We start from the raw sequence: 5,068 nt of genomic DNA, 5'->3' as shown, positions 1-5,068 counted from the left end.
ATTTGCTTTCCTCTCCCTTGAAGAGAGCTGATCCCACAGAAATGTGGGCAATTCAGGTGAGAGACCACCCCTCTCACCACAACAGATATTGTAAAACACACAAATATGTACCAAGAGATCAGGAGTTGATCATGTGTCAGTGTCTGATGATCTGATGATTTTCCTATGTAATTATGAGATAAGCTTGAGGTTATTTTGTGTCAGCATCAGATGGATGATCAGGAGGTTATTTTCTATCAGTGTGAGATTATCAGGTGACAGGTTTCTCTACATATGAGATGATTATGAGATGGTCTTGTATTCATATGAGATAAGCAGCAGCTGCTCTCGAGTCAGTATGCGATAATAAGGTTATGATCTGATGTAAATAGAAGATGTTCAATTATAGTCTTGTGTCAGTGCAAGATGATCAGGAGATGGGGCCTAATTCATGTTTGTATGCTTTTGCCGATGTTCATGTAATGAAGTGATTATCGGCAGACTGTGCATGTGCTGCAATCACAATGCCCATGTGCCAAGGTGCTGCTGGGATCTTTCTCACAATGAAGATTCAAGGGGAAATATATTGACAGGAAGTAACCGTTTGGAGTCATTATCGAGGAGGGGTAGGAAAAATGCAGGCGTGTCATGACCCTTTTTCAGGACATGAATTTGCAGTCAGCTGCGAGGCCATACATGCTAATACATAATGTCTGAATTAGAGATGAGCGCCTGAAATTTTTCGGGTTTTGTGTTTTGGTTTTGGGTTCGGTTCCGCGGCCGTGTTTTGGGTTCGAACGCGTTTTGGCAAAACCTCACCGAATTTTTTTTGTCGGATTCGGGTGTGTTTTGGATTCGGGTGTTTTTTTCAAAAAACACTAAAAAACAGCTTAAATCATAGAATTTGGGGGTCATTTTGATCCCAAAGTATTATTAACCTCAAAAACCATAATTTACACTCATTTTCAGTCTATTCTGAATACCTCACACCTCACAATATTATTTTTAGTCCTAAAATTTGCACCGAGGTCGCTGTGTGAGTAAGATAAGCGACCCTAGTGGCCGACACAAACACCGGGCCCATCTAGGAGTGGCACTGCAGTGTCACGCAGGATGTCCCTTCCAAAAAACCCTCCCCAAACAGCACATGACGCAAAGAAAAAAAGAGGCGCAATGAGGTAGCTGTGTGAGTAAGATTAGCGACCCTAGTGGCCGACACAAACACCGGGCCCATCTAGGAGTGGCACTGCAGTGTCACGCAGGATGGCCCTTCCAAAAAACCCTCCCCAAACAGCACATGACGCAAAGAAAAAAAGAGGCGCAATGAGGTAGCTGTGTGAGTAAGATTAGCGACCCTAGTGGCCGACACAAACACCGGGCCCATCTAGGAGTGGCACTGCAGTGTCACGCAGGATGTCCCTTCCAAAAAACCCTCCCCAAACAGCACATGACGCAAAGAAAAAAAGAGGCGCAATGAGGTAGCTGTGTGAGTAAGATTAGCGACCCTAGTGGCCGACACAAACACCGGGCCCATCTAGGAGTGGCACTGCAGTGTCACGCAGGATGTCCCTTCCAAAAAACCCTCCCCAAACAGCACATGACGCAAAGAAAAAAAGAGGCGCAATGAGGTAGCTGACTGTGTGAGTAAGATTAGCGACCCTAGTGGCCGACACAAACACCGGGCCCATTTAGGAGTAGCACTGCAGTGTCACGCAGGATGTCCCTTCCAAAAAACCCTCCCCAATCAGCACATGATGCAAAGAAAAAGAAAAGAAAAAAGAGGTGCAAGATGGAATTGTCCTTGGGCCCTCCCACCCACCCTTATGTTGTATAAACAAAACAGGACATGCACACTTTAACCAACCCATCATTTCAGTGACAGGGTCTGCCACACGACTGTGACTGATATGACGGGTTGGTTTGGACCCCCCCCAAAAAAGAAGCAATTAATCTCTCCTTGCACAAACTGGCTCTACAGAGGCAAGATGTCCACCTCATCATCACCCTCCGATATATCACCGTGTACATCCCCCTCCTCACAGATTATCAATTCGTCCCCACTGGAATCCACCATCTCAGCTCCCTGTGTACTTTGTGGAGGCAATTGCTGCTGGTCAATGTCTCCGCGGAGGAATTGATTATAATTCATTTTAATGAACATCATCTTCTCCACATTTTCTGGATGTAACCTTGTACGCCGATTGCTGACAAGGTGAGCGGCGGCACTAAACACTCTTTCGGAGTACACACTTGTGGGAGGGCAACTTAGGTAGAATAAAGCCAGTTTGTGCAAGGGCCTCCAAATTGCCTCTTTTTCCTGCCAGTATAAGTACGGACTGTGTGACGTGCCTACTTGGATGCGGTCACTCATATAATCCTCCACCATTCTATCAATGTTGAGAGAATCATATGCAGTGACAGTAGACGACATGTCCGTAATCGTTGTCAGGTCCTTCAGTCCGGACCAGATGTCAGCATCAGCAGTCGCTCCAGACTGCCCTGCATCACCGCCAGTGGGTGGGCTCGGAATTCTGAGCCTTTTCCTCGCACCCCCAGTTGCGGGAGAATGTGAAGGAGGAGATGTTGACAGGTCGCGTTCCGCTTGACTTGACAATTTTGTCACCAGCAGGTCTTTCAACCCCAGCAGACTTGTGTCTGCCGGAAAGAGAGATCCAAGGTAGGCTTTAAATCTAGGATCGAGCACGGTGGCCAAAATGTAGTGCTCTGATTTCAACAGATTGACCACCCGTGAATCCTTGTTAAGCGAATTAAGGGCTCCATCCACAAGTCCCACATGCCTAGCGGAATCGCTCCGTGTTAGCTCCTCCTTCAATGTCTCCAGCTTCTTCTGCAAAAGCCTGATGAGGGGAATGACCTGACTCAGGCTGGCAGTGTCTGAACTGACTTCACGTGTGGCAAGTTCAAAGGGCATCAGAACCTTGCACAACGTTGAAATCATTCTCCACTGCGCTTGAGACAGGTGCATTCCACCTACTATATCGTGCTCAATTGTATAGGCTTGAATGGCCTTTTGCTGCTCCTCCAACCTCTGAAGCATATAGAGGGTTGAATTCCACCTCGTTACCACTTCTTGCTTCAGATGATGGCAGGGCAGGTTCAGTAGTTTTTGGTGGTGCTCCAGTCTTCTGTACGTGGTGCCTGTACGCCGAAAGTGTCCCGCAATTCTTCTGGCCACCCACAGCATCTCTTGCACGCCCCTGTCGTTTTTTAAAAAATTCTGCACCACCAAATTCAAGGTATGTGCAAAACATGGGACGTGCTGGAATTTGCCCATATTTAATGCACACACAATATTGCTGGCGTTGTCCGATGCCACAAATCCACAGGAGAGTCCAATTGGGGTAAGCCATTCCGCGATGATCTTCCTCAGTTGCCGTAAGAGGTTTTCAGCTGTGTGCGTATTCTGGAAAGCGGTGATACAAAGCGTAGCCTGCCTAGGAAAGAGTTGGCGTTTGCGAGATGCTGCTACTGGTGCCGCCGCTGCTGTTCTTGCGGCGGGAGTCCATACATCTACCCAGTGGGCTGTCACAGTCATATAGTCCTGACCCTGCCCTGCTCCACTTGTCCACATGTCCGTGGTTAAGTGGACATTGGGTACAACTGCATTTTTTAGGACACTGGTGAGTCTTTTTCTGACGTCCGTGTACATTCTCGGTATCGCCTGCCTAGAGAAGTGGAACCTAGATGGTATTTGGTAACGGGGGCACACTGCCTCAATAAATTGTCTAGTTCCCTGTGAACTAACGGCGGATACCGGACGCACGTCTAACACCAACATAGTTGTCAAGGCCTCAGTTATCCGCTTTGCAGCAGGATGACTGCTGTGATATTTCATCTTCCTCGCAAAGGACTGTTGAACAGTCAATTGCTTACTGGAAGTAGTACAAGTGGGCTTACGACTTCCCCTCTGGGATGACCATCGACTCCCAGCAGCAACAACAGCAGCGCCAGCAGCAGTAGGCGTTACACGCAAGGATGCATCGGAGGAATCCCAGGCAGGAGAGGAATCGTCAGAATTGCCAGTGACATGGCCTGCAGGACTATTGGCATTCCTGGGGAAGGAGGAAATTGACACTGAGGGAGTTGGTGGGGTGGTTTGCGCGAGCTTGGTTACAAGAGGAAGGGATTTACTGGTCAGTGGACTGCTTCCGCTGTCACCCAAAGTTTTTGAACATGTCACTGACTTATTATGAATGCGCTGCAGGTGACGTATAAGGGAGGATGTTCCGAGGTGGTTAACGTCCTTACCCCTACTTATTACAGCTTGACAAAGGGAACACACGGCTTGACACCTGTTGTCCGCATTTCTGGTGAAATACCTCCACACCGAAGAGCTGATTTTTTTGGTATTTTCACCTGGCATGTCAATGGCCATATTCCTCCCACGGACAACAGGTGTCTCCCCGGGTGCCTGACTTAAACAAACCACCTCACCATCAGAATCCTCCTGGTCAATTTCCTCCCCAGCGCCAGCAACACCCATATCCTCCTCATCCTGGTGTACTTCAACACTGACATCTTCAATCTGACTATCAGGAACTGGACTGCGGGTGCTCCTTCCAGCACTTGCAGGGGGCGTGCAAATGGTGGAAGGCGCATGCTCTTCACGTCCAGTTTTGGGAAGGTCAGGCATCGCAACCGACACAATTGGACTCTCCTTGTGGATTTGGGATTTCGAAGAATGCACAGTTCTTTGCTGTGCTGCTTTTGCCAGCTTGAGTCTTTTCATTTTTCTAGCGAGAGGCTGAGTGCTTCCATCCTCATGTGAAGCTGAACCACTAGCCATGAACATAGGCCAGGGCCTCAGCCGTTCCTTGCCACTCCGTGTCGTAAATGGCATATTGGCAAGTTTACGCTTCTCCTCCGACAATTTTATTTTAGGTTTTGGAGTCCTTTTTTTTCTGATATTTGGTGTTTTGGATTTGACATGCTCTGTACTATGACATTGGGCATCGGCCTTGGCAGACGACGTTGCTGTCATTTCATCGTCTCGGCCATGACTAGTGGCAGCAGCTTCAGCACGAGGTGGAAGTGGATCTTGATCTTTCCCTAATTTTGGAACCTCAAC

The sequence above is a fragment of the Pseudophryne corroboree genome, chromosome 10, assembly GCF_028390025.1.
Source record: "Pseudophryne corroboree isolate aPseCor3 chromosome 10, aPseCor3.hap2, whole genome shotgun sequence".
NCBI lineage: Eukaryota > Metazoa > Chordata > Amphibia > Anura > Myobatrachidae > Pseudophryne > Pseudophryne corroboree.
Note: the sequence above shows the minus strand (reverse complement) of the source record.